Source organism: Somniosus microcephalus, chromosome 1 (assembly GCF_052327205.1).
Source record: "Somniosus microcephalus isolate GS21.2 chromosome 1, FLI_Smic_1.0, whole genome shotgun sequence".
Classification (NCBI taxonomy): Eukaryota; Metazoa; Chordata; class Chondrichthyes; order Squaliformes; family Somniosidae; genus Somniosus; species Somniosus microcephalus.
The window spans coordinates 393,607,408-393,629,667 of record NC_140987.1 but is presented as its reverse complement, the minus strand read 5'-3'; positions in this window follow the sequence as shown (position 1 = coordinate 393,629,667).

Here is a 22,260-nt window from a genome sequence, read left to right as displayed (position 1 = left end):
ACAGTGCCTTTTTCCGAGCCGTACTCACAATTTCTAGTCCAAGAGCAATGAGGTAGGTTTCAAAGGACTGTAACCAGCGAACCCATGGGATCGGGGGCTCACCTGGTAGTGCAAGGATGCAAGGAAGGGAGGAGGCGGTGGGAGAGAGATTTCAGCCATCCTTGTCGCCAAATGTTGCGTTTGCAAAGATAATCCAGAGACCGTAAGCAGAGTTCAGTTCATGTTGCTTTTATAATGGCTGCCACACACACACACTTCCAGGCCAAAGCAATCGAATACCTATACACAATACAATGATAACAGCACTATCAAACTCCATGTGCTCAGGCCAGGGCAATCAAGTACCTATCACCAATGTCAGACATAACACAAACCCTTACTTCCCCTCTTTAAAGTGCCTTTTCCTAATCTACTGCTCCTATGTAGTCGGTCCCCAGTGGCTGCAGCAGGGCTGGTGGAAGGCTGCTGACTGTCCGTGCCAGAGACTACAGATGGCCTTGCAGGACACTCTTGACCAGCTCTGAGCTTGGAAGGCCTGGCTGCCCCACCTCAGGCTGGGCGGCAGAGTCGGGCCTGACTGGATGAAAGGCAGCGTCAAGGGCAATGGCAGAGTGGCATTGGTGGGAGCAGGAATGTTGTCATTCTGAGAGAGGACAGCAGGTTTCTGCTCGGCTGACACACTGCCACACCCCCGGGGCAGCACCTCAGTATCCCTACCAATCTGCTGGAGCACAGATTGCTGAACTGCTGCGACACCATGAGATCCTCGGTGGACTGTGGTGGATGCTGCAATGATGACAGCAGTCAGAGCTTGCGTGGCATCAAGCTGAGACTGCATGAGAGCAAAGATATCATTGGAAACGATTTTGCCAGTGCTCAGAGTGCGGGTTTGGAGGAGAGTCCGCTGTCAAAATTGAAATGATTGACAGCGGGTTGGGAGCTCGCTCCGTATCCGCCTCCATGTAAGTTTCCAAAGTGGCGGGTCTGCAATTTCAGAACAGACCCAACACCAAGCGGTGGGGGAGGCATTTAAGATAGTTAAATGCTTGTTAAATGCTTTTTAACTACTATTTTGCCAGCCTATTTCTATTTTACCACATTTTTAATGGGGTTCACGTCGTTCGGAGATCGCGTCAGGTAAGTAGGTTGGGTTCTCTATCTCTCCCCAATGCTGTGAATAGGTGACAGCTTCAAAAGTGGTATGAAAGCTACCATTTTACAGCTGGTCACTTTCCAATGTCAGAAGCTTGAGCCTTCAGGACTTGGAAGACACTTTTGAGCTTTATGCAGTTTGGAAGTATTTGGAGTAAACTCTCTATCCACTGTCACCTCCTTGGAGCAAAGTCTCTCACCATTGACAGATCGCTTCTGCCATCTCAACTTCAGCTGCCATCTATTCCAGCAACATCGGTGCCCTTCAAAACATCTCACCTTGGTCCTCAGAATCCCTCCACAATCAGCCCCAACACCATCAGCACCAGGCACACCAACAGCACCAACAACAATACCAATCTTCTCCGCAATCACCTGATGCTGCGCTGGACATGGGGCATCAGCACCTGACAACATTGCTGCCCGGGAGGCTAGCGATGGCATCACCATGGCTAGATCTACTTCTCCTACCTACCACATGATGCGCCAGGTTGGCACCACCCCATGCCAGCACCATAAAGCATCCCTATAATGTCCAAGCCATTCCAGTCACACTCATCACAATTGGTGGGCGGGGGGAAGTTATGTCTCAACATTCACTGGAACTCACCTATACACTTATAAAAGTGAGCACAATAAGGTCCAATAAGATAAAGTGTTCAAAATATAGATTTCAATGTTTGACAAGACATTAACAGAAACTTCACATGAACGTTGGCTAAACCACCCAAGTACCTACCCTTATGTGTTGTTAGTTGGTATGCTTGCAGTAGAATGAGGGTGAGTATGAGTGGTGACTAGTGAGATGGGGAAGTAATAATGTAGATAGAGAGGGATGGGTGGAGGTGCAAGGTAAGTTGGTGTGAGTAAAGATGTGCAGGAGTACAGTAGGGAAGGCAGGGTGATGGGGATGTGATGAGTGGCACAGCAGGATGAGGTTGAGTGTGGTTTGGCAGTAACGTTTCGTGATCTGCTCAGGTCATTGAAAGGTTTGCACCACTGCAGCCTGGTCCTCCTGACGACATCCCTGCTTGTGCCCTCCTGTGCAATGTGCAACCAGACTGTGTTGGTGTCCTGGGGAGGTCTCTTCTGCCCATGGGAAGGGAAGAGAACCTCCCTGTGTGCTGTGACTCCCTCTATAAGCATATGGAAGTAGCCATGCGTGAGCCTGGGCGCAGATGTGCACCTCTGTGCAGTGCTCGTCAGTGTTTGCAGCTCCTCAATGCTGTAGAACACTGACAGCACAACTGTCAAAATGAATGCTGCCATGGTCCCTTTAAAGAAACCAGCTGATGACGCATCATCAAATTACGTCATCAGACCCGCTTCCTTTTAATTGGCGGGGAAACGCGCAGGGCGGGCTTACCAAGTCCAATCTACATAAAATCACTTGGAGAGCGTGGGCTGGAGCCGGGAGCGGGACCGGGACCCGCCAAGCACCTCGCCCGCCGCGATCCCTCCTCTGCTGGCGAAATCACAGCCCTAGACTCAGAGATACTCTATGCAGCTGGCTGAGTCAGTGGGAGTTCCTGATATAGGGAAATTGTGACAGTCTGACCATAATATTAATTTCCTTATGTGAGCTTGCTATTCAAACTGAATAAAAAACATTGCATAGAGAGGAGCAGGCGGTATAGCTCAGAGAAAGGGGAACTCTGCACCCAGGGTCAAACAACTTTGCATAGAGACAAGCATAACCTGATTATGCCAAGTCTCCATCATTTTTTAGGGGTCCCAGCTTCCACACGGGTTTCCTCGCAGGAAGTATTTCCGACACTGTTCCAGTGCTGCTATTGCGCTAAAAATGGTGAGGAAATTCACCCCTTTGAACATCATTCAACTAAATTTGGAAGATGTTGCAAAGATAGGCACATCTTTGAAAAGGGTTTAAGAAGATTTTGAGGAGTTATAAGGTTTCATAAAGGTTAAATTGAAGTACACAGAAAGTAATAATGTAACAGATACAAGGATGTGCAAGGTGTTAGCTAGAAGTTATATTACCAGCACAGGTGGTCGAACAAAAAACCTTAGCAGGTTTCAAAGAAGGAACTAGACAGGAGGTGCTTGTCAACAAATAGGATTCAGAGTTATTAGAATTTAACTAATGGAATACTGTGGATAGGTGGGCTAGATGGACCAAAGATCTTCTCCTGCCTGAATCTGTTACTATGTTACCAGGTCAGGGAAAGAAGAAGAAGGATGATTAAACAGGAATGACTAGCAAAGATGACCAGTGATGTAAGAAAACTACTAGGCACTTGGTCAGAGTATTAAACAAGGCTTTAATCGACTGTTTCACAACATGGAGGTCTAGTTATCCTTCACTAGTTCCTGTTTACAAAATGTCCCTGAGCAAGCTGGGCCCGTGCCCAAGTATTTATACTCTGCCTGGACAGCGCCACCAGCAGGCTGCCCAGTATATTTCATAAGTCATTTCTACATGAATGGCAAAATTTATGTCATTCTTCCCGCCTGAAAGATTGGAAGTCCGGCGGCTTCTTTCTACCGAATTAGTCGGACTAAGAATAAACGGAGTCGTTTGGATCTCCGTCGGTGGCCGGAAGGCACGTCTCCTCATCCGTGTTTTGGTCCCTGTATCGCTTAGTTTGTACCAGCGTGCTGGCAGAGTCCGTGTCGCTTTGATCGACCTGAGGGGGACTGGGGAAATCGTGGCTCCGGGTGCGTTTGGATATCTGTTGGTGGCCGGAAGGCATGTCTCCTCGGACCGTGTTTTGGTCCCTGGGTCGCTTAGTTCGTACCAGCGGGCTGGCAGAGTCCGTGTCGCCTTGATCGACCTGAGGGGGACTGGGGAGATCGTGGCTCCGGGTGCGGGCCCCCACAGGCGCAGAGCTGGCTTCACCCTGCTCAGTAGTCAGTGACTGACTGGCGTCCTGGCTTCGGGTGGCCATCCCACGGGGAGTGCTCTGTTCCCCGGGTTGATCCGGCGGAATAGGTGGCAGATCCCTTGACGTCCCGGGTAGGGCGACATCCTCAGAGGAGCGCAGGGTATCGGCGTCATTGATATGGGTCCCACCATCGATTGGGTCCATGGGACTGGTTGTGCAGGGAGCCAGATCCCAGAGTGACACTGCGGATTCCCGGCTATCAGGGTACCGCACGTATGCGTACGTGGGATGGACATCCGTCAGTTCCACTTCGTCGACGAGGGGATCACACTTAGAAGATTGGACGAATCTTCGGAGCAGCACGGGGCCAGGAGCTGCCAACCATGATGGTAGGGACGTCCCATGAGTGGAGCGACACTGGAACCCGAAGAATCGTTCGTGAGGAGTAGCGTTGGTGGATGTAGAAAGAAGAGACCTGATGGAATGCAATGCGTCAGGGAGCATAGTTTCCCACTGCTGGTCTGATAGGTTGTGTGACCTCAGTGCAAGATGAACAGCGTTCCAAATGATAGCGTTGTATCTCTCAACCTGTCCATTTCCAATAGGATGATACGGTGTCGTTCTACTTGTGGTGTGGGAAAGATAACTTTTGAGTTCGCTTGACATGAAGGAGGGACCCCGATCAGAGTGGATGAAATTGGCCTACCGCAAAGGGAAAAGACCTGATCGAGGCATTTGATCACTGTGAAAGTAAGCATATTGGAACAGGGGAAAGCAAAGGGAAAGCGTGAATATTCGTCCACCATAGTAAGCAAGTAGATGTTTCGCGTTGAGGAAGGCAGTGGCCCTTTAAAGTCAATGCTGAGTCGCTGCATAGGCAGTGTAGCGTGTATGAGCGAGCCATCTGACGGACGGAAGAATTGCGGTTTTAATTCCGCGCAAATTCTACAAGTGGAGCATGTTTTTCTCCCGTTTTCCATAGAAAATGGGAGATTTTTAGATTGTACAAAGTGTAACATACGGGTAACGCCAGGATGGCATAAGTCAGTATGAAGATCCGCAAGAGTCAAAGTTGACATGGAAGAGCAGAATGCAAGCGTGAGGGTATCTGGGGCCACATTCTCTTTGCCGGGTTGATCATGTATGGTGTAGCCAACAGCGGCCAATTCCATCCTCCAGAGCTGTATTTTGTTATTCTTGATCTTAGTGCGTTTCCGGTTATCCAGCATAAAGGCCACGGAGCGCTGATCGGTTATAAGTGTGAAATGGCGACGAGCGAGAAAATGACTCCATTTACATACCGCTTCAATGATAACAGTAGCCTCCTTCTCGACAGGAGGATAATGGAGCTCGCTACCCTGCAAAGTTCTGGACAGAAATGCAATGGGTCGACCACCTTGATTCAAGGTAGCCGAGATCGCTACATCCGATGCATCGCACTCGACCACGAAAGGGAGATTTTTATCGATGGAACGAAGCGTGGCTTTTTCCAGTTGTTGCTTGAGGAGGTCAAAAGCTGAAATAGCCGTTGCCTTCAACGGAAATGACTTCGCGTGAAGCAGGGGCTGGATCTTGTCAGAAAAGTGGGGTATCCACTTCGCATAATATGCGAACATGCTGAGGGCCCGACAAAGAGAGCTGAGATTCGTAGGAGGAGGGAGCTCCTGTAGCGGACTAAGTTTCTCCGGATCTGGTTTGATGACACCATTGCCCACCCAGTAGCCAAAGATGTTGACTGATGGTACTGATTTCACAGATTTGGACTCATTTAAGGTTAAGTTGCGACGACGGAGAACGTCAAGAAATTTCTGGAGATTGGCATCATACTCCTTCTGGTCATGACCAGCAATGGTGATATTATCCAGATATGGAAAAGTGTCCGTTAAGTTCTCCTGTTTGACTAGGCTATCTATTGCCCGATTGATGCACTATCAACAACACCAAAGACTACGAGTTGAACTTATACGAAGTAGGCTTTTATTGACTAAGAACTGGAGCATGCCTCTGCTAGTGGATCCATCCTAAGAGCTCCCGGGGGAAGGGTGGTGAGTCACCTTTATACCCGGGCTTAGGGGTGGAGCCAGGGGCGGAGACATGCCCGGACCTGTACAGAGTTAACAGCGGTTTACCACACCGTTGGAAGACGGCCACCCCATTGGTGACCCCAAATGGAAGGTGACAAAACTGGTAAAGCCGACCATTGGCCTCAAAGGCCGTATACTTTTTGTCAGAGTCCTTTAACGGTACTTGATGGTATGTGCTCTTTAAGTCAAAAGTTGAAAATACCTTGTAGTTGGCAAGGTTATTGACCATGTCATCGATGCGTGGTAGTGGGTAGGCATCCAGGTCAGTATACTGGTTAATAGTTTGTGAGTAATCGATGCAAAGACGTTTCTTGTGTTGCTTCAGAGGATTTTTAACAATGACGACTTGAGCCCGCCAGGAAGATGAACATGTCTCAATGATACCGTCAGCTAGAAGGCGAGAGATCTCTGCCTCGATAAAGGCTCGATCATCTTGGCTGAAACATCGTGATTTAGTGACTATGGGCTTACATCGGGGGGAAAGATTGGCAAACAAGGAGGGCTCATCGAGCGGAGCCGCCGAAAGTGCACAAAACGGTACTTTGGAAATAGTAAGCTCCGGTTTTGACCCTCCAAACTCAAAAGTGAGTCTTTTGTGTTGTTTCTGGAAAGCCTGTCCCAGGACCACATCAATGCATAGGTTTTTGAGCACCCCGAGCCGGGTGGAGGAATAAGTGCAGCCATTGAGAATAAGGTCGACAAGACAAAAGCCGGAGGAGTTGGTGGTCAGTGTCGTCAGAGCCAATGCAATTTCCCTGTCTGAGGGGTAAATACGCAGTTTTAACTTACTGACAGCCTGCTCACTGATGAAGCTGTCAGAGCTGCATGAGTCAATTAGTGTACTCAAAATGTGTCCATTTAACGAAACCTTCGTGGCTGCATGGGACAGGCTTTGGGGAAAAACAGCTGTGATGGGAGGAGGAGTAGTTTTACCCTTGACAGCTGTAACCTTAGTAGTGGCTCTTGGGGGAGGAGCAGTTTTATAGATAGCAGCTGTAACCTTAGTAGTGGCTCTTGGGGGAGGAGCAATTTTATAGATAGCAACTGCAAAACTAACAGGGGCTCTTAGAAAAGTGAAATGTATACCTTAGAAAAGTGACCTTTCTTACTAAGAGAGGCTCTTGACTGGCATACCTTAGAAAAGTAACCTTTCTTACTGCAATGACTGCAGGTTGCATTACGAGCAGGACAAAATTTCCTATAGTGGAATGCACCTCCACAGAAGAAACACTTCCTTCCAGATTGCCAAGATGCCACTAGGGCAGGGTCGTCATCAGTGAGGGCTTCTAGGGTAGAGTCATCATCGGCTAGGATAGAGTAGTCATCAGTGAGGGCTTCCGCCCAAGGCCTGTCGAAGGAGTCTGTGCATGCGGTAAAAGATAGGCATCTGCATTTTTTTTTGTTAAGTCCAGAGAACATGCCTGGCTATAGGCAGCTTGTAACTTGAGGGTTTTATTCTCCAACAGATGCTGGCGTATGAAAGGAGACACAATTCCGTTAATAAAGGAATCACGAATTAACTCCTCCTGGTACTGCTCAGCTGAGACAGGTTTGAGATTACAATCCTTGCTGAGCCTGCGAAGCTTTTGAAGGAATTCGTCAAGTGATACCCCGGGTTGTTATCGAGTTGTGGCCAGTAGATGCCGAGCAAAAATTTCATTTGGGGCCTTAACATATAGTTGCTGTAGTATTTGGATAGCGGAGTCATAGTCTACACAGTCTTCAATATAGTCAAACACATGGGGGGATACATAATTGACAAATATCTCTAACTTATCAGGAACATTCTCACCACACACCCTGAGGAAGTTGCTGAAAGTACGATACCAGTGTTTCCATACCTTAGCCGTTGTAGGTGAATTCGGGTCCAGGTCAAGATGGGAGGGTCGGAGTAGTTTCCCTATGATGGATTGATTACTACCTCTGGTTCCCTTCTACCATTTGAGTTGTAGCCATCTGTTCCCAAAACCACTCAGAGCGTGGAGCAGCAAACAGTCTATTAAATTGACATACGAAAACTACTAGGCACTTGGTCAGAGTATTGAACAAGGCTTTAATCGACTGTTTCACAACATGGAGGTCTAGTTATCCTTCTCTAGTTCCTGTTTACAAAATGTCCCTGAGCAAGCTGGGCCTGTGCCCGAGTATTTATACTCTCCCTGGACAGTGCCACCAGCAGGCTGCCCAGTATATTTCATAAGTCATTTCTACATGAATGGCACGATTTATGTCAACCAGTCAGTGCAAATATAACCTGGAGGTGGAACCATAGCTCTGCAGAAAGAGAGACCTAGCTATTCTTATATCAGTTAACCTGATAGCTGAGGAACGTCTGTTATTTAGGTGACATTGTTATATCTTGTATACCTATTAGTGCCACTTTGCAACATATGGTTGAAATTACCACATGCAATATTAGTCTTGATGCGCTATCAATTACTCAAAAGACTGAGGTTAAGCGAGTAACTAACAGGCTTTTATTAACAAGAGAATGAAGGTGTGCCTCGAGTGGTCGACCAGTCCAGAATACAGAGGGACTGTGGAGCAGTCACCTTTATACCTGGACTCGTGGGAGGAGTCAGCCGAGGCATGTACAGACATGTACACAGTGGAATACAAACACTCATACAGGCAGGTATAACAGTGGTTTACCACATTCACCCCTTGTTTAAAAATGAGTCCGGCGGGGTGAAGTGTATTAAAAGTTTGTGTATTGGAGTCTCTCCGGAGGTCTTGTCTGCCGCTGTGATCGACGTGGTGACGGCAGGGGTAGTGAAGCTTCCGGCGTCGAGTCCTGCGTAGGCTGGGGCACTGGTGTGTAGTCCTCGTGGGTGTCGAGCGGGTCGCGGGGCCCAGGCGTGCTGTCTGCTGGGGTTGGATATTGGATCGTGGGGGGTGGTGGTAGTGGGTAGTGGGTTACTGGGGCCCCCGAGGGTGCGAGGTCTCGTATGGAGACTGTGTCCTCCCGCCCGTCCGGGTACGCAATGTAAGCGTACTGGGGGTTGGCATGGAGGAGGTCGACCCTCTCGACCAGGGGGTCCATTTTATGGGTCCTCACGTGTCTTCTCAGTAGGACCGGCCCTGGGGACGCCAGCCATGGCGGTAGCGATGTCCCCGATGTGGACTTCCTTGGGAAGACAAACATTTTCTCATGAGGGGTGGCATTAGTGGCAGTGCAGAGCAGTGACCGAATAGAGTGGAGCGCATCGGGGAGCACATCCTGCCAGCGGGAGGTCGGAAGGCCCCTAGACTTTAAGGCTAGCAGGGCGGCCTTCCAAACTGTTGCATTCTCTCTTTCCACCCGCCCGTTCCCCCGGGGGTTGTAACTGGTGGTCCTGCTTGTGGCAATACCCCTAGCGAGCAGGTACTGGCGGAGTTCGTCGCTCATAAACGATGAGCCCCGATCGCTATGGATATAGCTGGGGAAACCGAACAGGGTGAAGAGGTCGTTTAGACATTTAATGACCGTGGGACTGGTCATGTCCGGGCAGGGGATGGCGAACGGGAAATGGGAGTACTCATCAATAATGTTGAGGAAGTACACATTACGGTCGGAGGAGGGGAGAGGCCCTTTAAAATCAACGCTCAGGCGCTCGAAGGGGCGAGTGGCTTTTATCAGGTGAGCCCTGTCTGGTCTATAAAAGTGTGGTTTGCACTCAGCGCAGACTTGGCAGTTCCTGGTCATGGTCCTGACCTCCTCAATGGAGTAAGGCAGGTTGCGGGCCTTGATGAAGTGGAAGAACCTGGTGACCCCCGGGTGGCAGAGGTCATTGTGGAGGGCCCGCAGTCTATCGATCTGCGCGCTGGCGCAGGTGCCACGCGATAGAGCATCCGGGGGTTCATTGAGCTTCCCGGGCCGGTACAAGATCTCGTAATTGTAGGTGGAAAGTTCGATTCTCCACCTCAAGATCTTGTCATTTTTGATTTTGCCCCTCTGCTTGTTGTTAAACATAAAAGCAACTGAACGCTGGTCAGTGAGCAAGGTAAATCGTTTTCCGGCCAGGTAGTGCCTCCAATGATGCACAGCCTCCACAATAGCCTGGGCCTCCTTCTCAACAGCGGAGTGTCTGGTCTCCGGGCCCTGGAGGGTTCGTGAAAAGAAGGCCACGGGTCTCCCCGCCTGATTAAGGGTAGCGGCCAGGGCAAAGTCGGACGCGTCGCTTTCCACCTGGAAGGGGATGGGTTCGTCCACTGCGTGCATGGTGGCTTTGGCAATGTCTTCCTTGATACGGTGGAAGGCTAAGCGGGCCTCTGCCGTCAAGGGAAAAGAGGTGGACTTGATCAGCGGATGGGCCTTGTCCGCATAGTAGGGGACCCACTGGGTGTAATAGGAGAAAAACCCTAGGCACCTCTTCAGGGCCTTGAGGCAGTGGGGCAGTGGGAGTTCCATAAGGGGACGCATCCGGTCGGGGTCGGGACCGATGACTCCATGTTCCACAACACAGCCAAGGATGGCGAGGCGGGTTGTGCGGAATATGCACTTCTCCTTGTTATACGTCAGGTTCAGGAGTTGGGCGGTGCAGAGGAATTTTTCGAGGTTTGCGTCATGGTCCTGCAAGTCATGGCCGCAGATGGTCACATTGTCCAGATATGGGAAAGTGGCCTGCAACGCATTTTGATCGACCATCCGGTCCATCTCCCTTTGGAAGACGGAGACCCCGTTGGTGACGCCAAAGGGAACCCTAAGGAAGTGATAGAGGCGGCTGTTTGCCTCAAAGGCAGTATACTGGCGGTCCTCAGGGCGGATAGGGAGCTGGTGGTACGCTGATTTCAGGTCAATGGTCGAGAAGACGCGGTACTGCGCGATCTGGTTGACCATATCAGCTATACGGGGGAGTGGGTAAGCGTCCAGCAGGGTATAGCGATTTATTGTCTGGCTGTAGTCGATGACCAGGCGCTGCTTCTCGCCGGTCTTAACGACCACAACCTGGGCTCGCCAGGGGCTGGTGCTGCCCTCAATAATCCCCTCCTTCAGGAGCCGCTCCACTTCGGTTTTAATGAAAACCCTGTCCCCGGCACTGTATCGCCTGCTCTTTGTGGCGATGGGCTTACAGTCGGGGATGAGGTTAGCAAACAGTTGGGGGGGGGTGACTCTGAGTGTGGAGAGGTTGCACCTGGTGCACGGCGGGCAATTTGGGAGCTGCTGGCTGCGGACTGTGAGTGGGGGGAGGGGTCCACCGTACGCCATCGTAACACTTTTAAGGTGGCACTGGAAATCTAACCCCAGTAGGACGGCAGCGCAGAGGTGGGGCAGGACCAGAAGTTTAAAATTATCGTACACAGTCCCGTCTACTAAGAGTGTCACCACGCAGTAGCCGCCAATGTCCGCCGACTGGGACTCGGAGGCCATAGAAATCCGCTGGTGCGCAGGCAGGACTGGGAGAGAGCAACGCCGCGCCATGTCGGGGTGGATGAAGCTCTCCGTGCTCCCAGAGTCAAAAAGGCAGATTGTTTCGTGACCATTTACCTTAATGTCCATTGTGGACCGGGCCAGTTGGTGCGGTCTCGCTTGGTCCAGCGTAACGGAGGCCAGCGTAGGGGTCGGTGTGTCGTTGCGGGTATCAGATGAGGCGGTGTTGGGGGCCAAGATGGCAGCTGGCGTCCAAGATGGCGGCGTCCATGATCCCCATGTGGCTGGAGGCGTCCAAAATGGCTGCTGTTCCGGTGGTTCGCACATGGCTGGGGAGGCCCAAGATGGCGGCCCGCACGGCCCACATGCGGCGCTGCTGGGGTTCGGGGTGGCTTTGGCCCTGCAGACGCTGGCATAGTGTCCCTTCTTCCCGCAGCCCGAGCAGATCGCATTTTTCGCCGGGCAGCGCACTCTGGGGTGTTTGGCCTGGCCACAGAAGTAGCATTTCTGGCCTTGGGACACTGCTGCGGTAGTTGGGCCATTGCTGGGATGTGGCTGGGGTGGCACGGCGCTATGAGACGGTCCTACCATGTCCCAGGCTGTCGTTCCCCGCGGCGTCCACGGTGCAGAGGAGTAGGCATCCATGCCCCGGTAGGCTGCGTCCAATGATAGTGCGAGTTCAGAGGCCTTGTTGAGGTCGAGGTCACTCTGCTCCAACAGTCGTTGTCGGGTTAATTGGACCTGTGGCCCGCCACAAAAGCGTCCCGGATAAGTTCCTCTGTGTACACGGCGGCCTTTACATCCTTACAACCACAGGCCCGGCCAAGCACAGACAGTGCCTGAAGGTATTCCTCGGTCGATTCCCCAGGTTGTTGTTTACGACTCCCCAGGAGGTGCCTGGCGTACACCTCGTTCACTGGGCACGTGTACTGGTCCTTGAGGAGCTTGAGAGCAGCCGTGTACGAGGTCGTGTCCTGGATGACCGAGTATGCTCGGTGGTTCACTTTGGAGATCAGGACATCCAGTTTGTCCTCATCCGATTTGACCGTTGCAGCGGAGGCGATCAGGAATTTTTGAAAGCGCTTAAGCCAGTGAGCAAACTTGGTGGATGCATCGGCCTCCCGATGGTCTAAGTCCAGGCATGCTGGTGTGAGGATCTTCTCCATTATAAAAAATCTTGTTAATAAAATTGATGCGCTATCAATTACTCAAAAGACTGAGGTTAAGCGAGTAACTAACAGGCTTTTATTAACAAGAGAATGAAGGTGTGCCTCGAGTGGTCGACCAGTCCAGAATACAGAGGGACTGTGGAGCAGTCACCTTTATACCTGGACTCGTGGGAGGAGTCAGCCGAGGCATGTACAGACATGTACACAGTGGAATACAAACACTCATACAGGCAGGTATAACAGTGGTTTACCACAAGTCTCAAATGTGCTAATGTATTTGGAAGCTCATTAATCTGTTTAAAACAAATATTTACATTGTAGGAACGGAGGTTCCAAACGAAAAGACTGAGTTCGACTCAGGCAATCAAAACAACGAACTTTAATGGAACAAAACAGGTTTTAACTAGAAACTGCTAGAATACATCGAATACAGGTCTGCTCTCTTTGAAGGCTCCAGCAGGACTCCTCCTCTGGTCCGAAGGCTGACTTCATGACGTCATCATGTTCTTCCCGCCATTGGGGGATCACGTGACGAACGGCATGATGTCATCACGTTGAAACCGCGCTGTAAACGTAACTAGACATAGTACAGTTAAACAGTGTAATTAAAGGTACAGACACAGGCTGTAACTACATTGCTGTTAAAGGAATTAAGTACAACCGCTCTGAGTCCTTTGGTGGCTCCGCCACATGCGCCCCCCCAGAATTGTCTTTAAGAGGAAAAGTGAGACGAGGAGGAGGTCTGACAAGTCTGTCTGATCGACTTCGATAACCTGGCAGAGGAAGTTGATGACCGGTGGTCGAGCTGGCAGGTGACCGTGGCTGAGCTGGTGCGGCGGGTTTAGTCAAACTGGCGGGCGGCTGTGGTTGAACTGGCACGGCGGCTGCGGGCGGACAGCCACATTTCGGTGGCTGAGCGATGACGACTGGGCTATCCAAGTCTAGATGAGCCGGCTTCAAGCGGTCCACCGAAATGTGATCCGGCTTCCCTCCGACGTCGACCGCAAAGGACTTGTCTCCTGGTTCGATGACACGGAAGGGACCAGTGTAAGGAGGCTTGAGCGGGTTCCGGTGCGCGTCATGACGGACGAAGACGTACTCGGCGCTCTTCAGCTCAACCGGCACGTGGGAGCTCTGTAGGCTGTGGTTGGATGTAGGTACCGGGACGAAACACTTGGCCACTTCCTGGTGGCTGACGAGCTGCTGGGAGGCAGACCATGGCACCGTGGGAGAAGGGAGGAAATCACCAGGAACTCGGAGTGGCTGGCCGTAAACAAGCTCCGCTGTAGAAGATTGCAGGTCGTCCTTGGGCACCGTGCGAAAACCCAACAGGACCCAAGGGAGCCTGTCCACCCATCCTGCACTTTGAAGACTGGCCCGTAAGGAGGCTTTAAGCGACCTGTGGAATCGCTCGCACAGGCCGTCCGCCTGTGGATGATAGGCAGTGGTGCGATGAAGTTTGGCGCCGAGCCCCTGAGCTACAGCGTTCCAAAGCTCCGAGGTAAATTGTGGCCCACGATCGGAGGAGATGTCTGCCGGCACCCCGAAACGAGCCACCCAACAGGAGATGAAGGCTCTAGCGACGTCCGCCGAAGTGGTGGAAACCAAAGGAATCGCCTCTGGCCACCTGGTGGTGCAGTCCACCACGGTGAGGAGATGAGTAAAACCACAGGAAGGTGGTAGTGGTCCCACAAGATCCACATGTACGTGGTCGAAACGACGCTCCGGAACAATGAACGGAGCCACTGGTGCTTTGACATGCCGCTGCACCTTGGCCTTCTGGCAGACCACGCAGGTGTTGGCCCAGTCTCGGACATCCAGGTACATACCCTTCCAGACGAATTTCGTAGACATTGGATGTTGTGAAGCCCGCATACCAGGGTGCGACAATCCGTGTGTTGCGTCGAAAACCTTCCGGCGCCACGCGGCTGGCACAATAGGTCGGGGAACGCCCACGGAGACATCGCAAAGGAGCGTAGTGCCCGCGGCCTGGAAGCTGACGTCGGCCGGTTGGAAACTCGACAGGACGGTTCTGTATGATTGAACCTCTGGGTCCGAAATCTGATCCTCAGCCATGTGAGCGTAGTCAATTCCAAGATGGACCGCATGGACCGTCGCGCGGGAGAGGCAATCTGCCACCAGGTTGTCTTTACCAGACACATGTTGAATGTCCGTACTGAATTCCGAAATGAACGTCAGGTGACGTTGCTGACGAGCTGACCACGGTTCGGTGGTCTTTGACATGGTGAAAGTCAGCGGCTTGTGGTCGACAAAAGCCGTGAAGGGACGTCCTTCTAACAAAAACCTGAAATGGCGGATGGCCAGAAAAAGGGCCAGCAACTCCCGATCGAAGGTGCTGTATTTTCTTTCATTTTTTCTCAGCTGCCGGCTGAAAAACGCCAGCGGTTGCCACGTGCCATTGACCCATTGCTCCTGTACTGCACCTATGGCGTAGTCGGACGCGTCTGTAGTAAGGGCAATGGTGGCACCTGGAAGAGGGTGTGCCAACATGGTTGCAGCAGCCAAGGCGCTCTTGGTGTTCCCGAATGCCTGGTCCATCTCGGCCATCCAGCCGATTGGGTCTTTGCCGGACTTGCCCTTGAGGGCCTCGTACAAAGGCTGCATAAGCAGAGCCGCCTTGGGGACAAATCGGTGGTAGAAATTCACCATCCCAAGGAACTCTTGGAGGGCCCTGACGGTCTGTGGGCACGGGAAAGAAGTAACAGCTTCCACCTTCATTGCCAGGGGACGGTGCCATCCGAGGTGATGCGGTGTCCCAAAAAATCGATGCTTTGCAGGCTAAACTGGCACTTGGCCGGGTTGATGATTAACCCATGCTGGCTAAGGCGTGTGAAAAGAGTATGCAAATGACCAATGTGCTTTTCCTTGCTAGCACTGGCGATGAGGATGTCATCGAGATAAACGAAAATGAAAGGCAGGTCTTGGAGCACAGAGTCCATTAGTCGCTGGAAAGCCTGTGCTGCATTCTTTAGACTGAACGGCATTCGTAGGAACTCAAAAAACCCGAACGGTGTGATAACAGCGGTTTTTGGAACGTCCTGCGGATGAACGGGCACCCGCGGATGAGGTCGACTTTAGAGAAGATGGAATTTCCCGCCAAATGGGCCAAAAATCTTGGATATGTGGGATCGGGTACCGATCAGGTGTAGTGGCATCGTTCAGGTGTCGGTGGTCGCCGCATAGCCGCCAGCCGCCACTAGGTTTCGGCACGATGTGGAGAGGCGAAGACCAGGGACTATTTGATCGTCGAATAATTCCCAGCCACTCCATTGTATCAAACTCCACCTTCGCAGCTGTGATCTTGCCGGGTTCCAGCCTTCGAGCCCGTGCATAAACCGCGGAGCCCGTCGTGGTGATATGGTGCTCCACACCATGCTTCGTGACCGAGGAAGAGAAAGTGGGCCTGGTCAGCTCTGGGAACTCCCCGAGGAGATGAGTGAATTCATCCGGAGATGGGTACGCGCAGGCAACAGACCACGACACGGTGGTGCTGCAGTGGCAGGGGATCGAGTGGAAAGTGGCCGCGTTGATCAACCGGCAGTGCCGGACATCGGCGAGGAACCCGTTTGCACACAGAAAATCCACCCCTAGGATGGCCTGCGAGACCTTGGCCGTGACGAACTCCCAGCAGAAGCGCTGACCGCCGAAGGAGGGCCGGGTCTAAAGGGCGCACCGCGACTGCGATGTCCACCCGCCGCTTCCCGAAGGTACAAATAGCCGCGCCATTAGCTGCCTCGAGAGAAAGGCCATGGCCCCCAGCTTGGTGATCAAGCCTCGACGCAGGCAATATACTACACTGCGAACCGGTGTCACAAAGGAAACGGTGACTCGATAGGGAGTCTGTGATGTAAAGAAGCTACCCTGAAGATCCGATGGACATCGCAGTCGCGGTGCGCCCTTTAGACCCGGTCCTCCTTCGCGAAAAACGCTGCGGGAGCTTTGTTGTTGTTTTTTTGGGTGAAAAACTGCAGGGAGGACGGCAGCATCTGGCTTTCGCGCCAAAACGGGCGTGGTAGAAGCACCAGCCCACCACCTGAGGAGCTGGAGTCGCGTTTGTGGTGGCTGGGCACCTCGTGGCCGTGCAGCACTGCTGGGTTACTGTAAAAATCTTATCTGCTTCTGCCGCGAGTTCAGCACAGTGTGTGATCACAGAACTGGCTAAGGCAGCTTGCACTGGTTCTGGAAGCTGGCAGAGGAACAACTCCCTAAAAAGGAAGCATTCCGGTTCGGCACCTAAGAGTGTGAGCATTTGGCTCATGAGCTCGGACGGTTTGGAGTCCCCGAGGCCGGGCACAGCAAAAAGTCTGCGAGCGCGCTCCGACTTCGAGAGGCCGAAAACCTGCAGCAACCGTGTCTTTAAAGTATCGTACTTGCCGTCATCCGGTGGGCTACCGAGGAGGCTGATGATCCGCAAGGCTGTGGCGCTGTCGAGGGCAGAGACCACATAGTAGTAACGGGTCGAATCCGCGATGATGTTCCGGATGGCAAATTGAGCTTCAGCCTGGATAAACCACGCGGCTGGTTGTTGCTCCCAGAATTGTGCCAGTTTCAGGGTCACGGCGTTCATGTCCATGATGAATATCTTCCATGAAAACTGTTCATAGAAGTCGGGGTCACCAATGTAGGAACGGAGGTTCCTAACGAAAAGACTGAGTTCGACTCAGGCAATCAAAACAACGAACTTTAATGGAACAAAACAGGTTTAAACTAGAAACAGCTGGAATACATTGAATACAGGTCTGCTCTCTTTGAAGGCTCCACCAGGACTCCTCCTCTGGTCCGAAGGCTGACATCATGACGTCATCACGTTCTTCCCGCCATTGGGGGATCACGTGACGAACGGCATGACGTCATCACGTTGAAACCACGCTGTAAAGGTAACTAGACATAGTACAGTTAAACAGTGTAATTAAAGGTACAGACATAGGCTGTAACTACATTGCTGTTAAAGGAATTATGTACAACCGCTCTGAGTCCTTTGGTGGCTCCGCTACAACATTTCTATTATCACACAGCACCATTTTTACCTTTAACATTTAACCTTGTTGAATGTAAGCTGTAATGTGCCATAATTTGCTGTGACAGGGCATCTAACAACGTCTGCCGTTAGTTAGACTTGCCCTTGCACGTTTAGGTTTTTAAGGGGGAAAAATTGGGTATTGCCTCCAACTGCAAAATTCGCCTCTATCACCCCTGGAGGTGATTTGAGCACTAAATCAAGCTGAAGGCGCAAACGTCGGTGCGCGAGGCTCTACCTCAGAACACTACCGAAGCTCAGGCGATGTCAGTTACCATGGAAGCCAGACAGACGGGCGCCGTCCAGTTCTTAAAGGGGAGGGGCCATCTTGCTGGCCAGCCACACCCTGCTCATTGCAGCCTTGAATCTCGGCCTGGAGAGACCTCTAAAGCAATCGTGTTGGAAGCACTAATGGATAAGCCCAGGGAAAGAGCTCGGTGCTTAGGAACCTCAAAAGTGGTGCTGAGGGCCAAAACTCCTTCGGACAGTGTTAAATCTCTCCAGACGTCTCTCTCCCTCTGAACCTGTGTGTACCAAAAATTTTGCCGACAAGAAAAGGCAGGAAGCACCTGCCTTTAAATAGTGCTCCTCCAGTCCCTTCCCAACTTGAAAACATTCCCCTCTACCTGCCATTCTTAGCGGCAGGTGCTAAGGCAAGGGGCGCGACTCAATATCCGGTCTGGGACACAACTGGGGCATTGCACGCTCGACTGATGTCACAATCTGCGGGTGCAGGAGATCGTGGCGGTAGTGTTTAGTGCCGCTGCAAAACAACTGGTCAATTTTGCGAGCGGCACTAAAATCACCGCACTCGGGTGCGAAGTTCCTAGCGCCCTGTTAGTGCCCCCCCCAGAGGCGCTAAATGGAGGCGCTAACCAATTGAATTTTTCCCCCTAAATTTTTGTGTGACAAGTTGCCGCAAGAGCGAGCCGATAATAGCGTGGCGAGGGCAACAGGGCATCTGGGACCTCAGTGAACAATGGGTCCAACAGACTATCTCCTTAACCAATGAAATTTAAGGATTTGAGAAAAAAAGACTGACAAGGAGGGTGAATTAGAGTAAAATCAGGTACAGAAAGGGAATTAGAAAGGGAAAGAAAGATTGGATTAAGACACAGAGAAAAAAAAGAATAAATATAAAAAATGTAAAATGACCAGTTGCAAAGAAAATGTGGAAAGTTATAGATTCTATGAAATACTATAATGTTTACAAATTTATTTGTGATGTGCATGCTAATTTACTAAATTCATCTACTCCAATTGATTAAGTTTATGAAAAATTGCAATGGTCAAATTGTGTACAGCAAAATGCATGAGCAGTATAAGCATGTAATTCAGAAACCCTCATCAAACTAAGTTAATGTACAATCCCCATAGCAATTTATGTTTGTGGTAGAGCAGAAATTCCATCCGTCCCAACCCAAGTCTCACACATGAGATTCTTGAGCCACTTAATAGGGAAGAGTAGCTGAGGTGGTTTCCTGTTGCCCTCCTCAGGGCTTTTATCTTCATGATGATCAGCCATATGTATTCCAGTCAGTTACACTGGCAGAAAGGGTCATTCTGTCTGGCATTGCTGCTGATGTGTGGTGACCTCCTCCATCGTAAAAGGTAGGTTGGGAAATAAATAGAACAAAGTGTCGTTAACATGTACAGTAGGTTTCATTGTTCTGAAACACAACCAAAATCTACTGGTAAAATGAGGTTAAGTGTTTCTATACCTTACTGTCAATATAGGGTGAATTAGGTAATGTGATTCACAGAATCACAACAGTGCAGATAGAGGCCATTTCGGCCCATCGAGCCTGCACCGACACATATCCCACCCGATCACCGTAACCCCACGTATTTAATCCCCCTAACACTAAGGGTCAATTTATCATAGCCAATCAACCTAACCCGCACATCTTTGGACTGTGGGAGGAAACCGGAGCACCTGGAGGAAACCCACGCAAACACGGGGAGAATGTGCAAACTCCACACAGACAGTCGCCCGAGGCCGGATTCGAACCCGGGTCCCTGGTACTGTGAGGCAACAGTGCTAACCACTATGCCACCGTGTCGGAGAAACTATCAGAAAAAATGTCCAGCTGCCCACCCTTGGACTGAATGCTGATAGGTATTTGTCAGCCAGGAATGAAATGCTGACAGCTGTTATGAAATTTCACCAGTAGCAGCTATCAAAGGATGCCGCTGCTGGTTTTGCATCTTCAGCCATCAGACATCCCATATTTTGCGATACTGCTATTCCATATCTGTACGACCAAACAAGATGATTGAAAGGTCAGTTTAATTCTCGCCCACCAAAAATAGGCTGCAACATCCATCATACGATTCTCCAAAACAGCTGCCGGCAGACTTCTGATGGGGATTTACAGTATTGTAATACAGCACTGGCTATGAAATCTGAAATTTGAGGGGCTAATTTATTTACTTGAAGGTTGGCAGTGACGTGACTGTGTACGCAACTCACTCTATAGGAATAAAATTACAGCTATTAAAAATGGGTGATTGGAGGCTGGAAAATGGCAAGTTCTTGAACTTTCTGCCTCTTTACCAAATCTGCACACTGCACAACTTCACGTACCTGGATTCCTAATGACATTGTCATGAAATTATGATGCAGCCACAATTTTCCAGAAACTATGGTGCTTTGCATTATTTTATTAAAATATACCCAAGTTTGTCCAAGACTAAAACATTTTTTTGCTATCTGGGAGACTCTTATTGTAGTGTATGTACCTTTAAGGGGAGAACTACGTTTTACAGCTCCTGTATACTGTAGTACCGGCAGTGACCACACCTGTATATAAACCCTGAGTAGGGATCTGTACTGTTAGTTTTTAGAGCAACCCTCATCCAGTAAACACCTGTTGATTGTTCCTCTGCAGTCTCTGTCTATTTATTGAAGGACACCATACATCAAGATTCACGGATTTAACACTTATAACACCTCAACCACACTGCTGGACAGAATACAAAAACAAAGTATTCTCCTGACAAGTAATTGCTTTCTCTAGCCTATAACATCCCTTTCTCTGCCGCAACTTTTTTTCTCTATGTTATCATTTTTTTTTATTCGTTTATGGGATGTGGGAGTCGCTGGCATGGCCAGCATTTATTGCCCATCCCTAATTGCCCTTGAGAAGGTGGTGCTGAGCTGCCTTCTTGAACTGCTGCAATCCGTGTGGTGAAGGTACTCTCACAGTGCTGTTAGGTAGGGAGTTCCAGGATTTTTACCCAGTGACAATGAAGGATCGGTGATATACTTCTAAGTCAGGATGGTGTGTAACTTGGAGGGGAACCTGGAGGTGGTGGTGTTCCCACGTGCCTGCTGCCCTTGTCCTTCTAGGTGGTAGAGGTCGCGGATTTGGGAGGTGCTGCCGAAGAAACCTTGGCTAGTTGCTGCAGTGCATCTTGTAGATGGTACACACTGCAGCCACGGTACGCCAGTGGTGGAGGGAGTGCATGTTTAAGGTGGTGGATGGGGTGCCAATCAAGTGGGCTGCTTTGTCCTGGATGGTGTCGAGCTTCTTGAGTGTTGTTGGAGCTGCACTCATCCAGGCAAGTGGAGAGTATTCCATCACACTCCTTACTTGTGCCTTGTAGATGGTGGAAAGGCTTTGGGGAGTCAGGAGGTGAGGCACTCGCCGCAGAATACCTAGCCTCTGACCTGCTCTTGTTGCCACAGTATTTATGTGGCTGGTTCAGTTAAGTTTCCGGTCAATGGTGATCCCCAGGATGTTGATGGTAGGGGATTCGGCGATGGTAATGCCGTTGAATGTCAAGGGGCACTGTTTAGATTCTCGCTTGTTGGAGATAGTCATTGCCTGGCACTTCTTAGGCGCGAATGTTACCTGCCACTTATCAGCCCAAGCCTCAATGTCGTCAAGGTCTTTTTGCATGGATGGTTTCATTATCTGAGGAGTTGTGAATGGCGCTGAACACCGTGCAGTCACCAGCGAACATCCTCATTTCTGACCTTATGTTGGAGGGAAGGCCATTGATGAAGCAGCTGAAGATGGTTGGGCCTAGGACACTGCCCTGAGGAACTCCTGCAGCAATGTCCTGGGGCTGTGATGGTTGACCTTCAGCCACCACAACCATCTTCCTTTGTGCTAGGTATGACTCCAGCGAGTAGAAAGTTTTCCCCCCGATTCCCATTGACTTCAGTTTTACTGGGGTTCCTTGGTGCCACACTTGGTCAAATGCTGCCTTGATGTCAAGGGCAGTCACTCTCACCTCACCTCTGGAATCCATGTTTGGACCAAGGCTGTAATGAGGTCGGGAGCCAAGTGGTCTTGGCGGAACCCAAACTGGGCATCAGTGAGTAGGTTATTGGTGAGTAAGTGCCGCTTGATAGCACTGTTGATTACACCTTTCATCACATTGTCGGATAGATGCCAGTGTTGTAGATGTACTGGAACAGCTTGTCTAGAGGCACGGCTAGTTCAGGAGCACAAGTCTTGAGCACAATAGCCAGGATGTGTCAGGGCCGTTACTATTGTCACTGCTCCTCTGAACTTTTCTCTTGTACCTCTGAAGCTCCTAAAAGACTGTCCTGCATGCTCTTCGTGCTCCCTATATCTTCACTGTGTTGAAATCAAGACTTACTGCACAG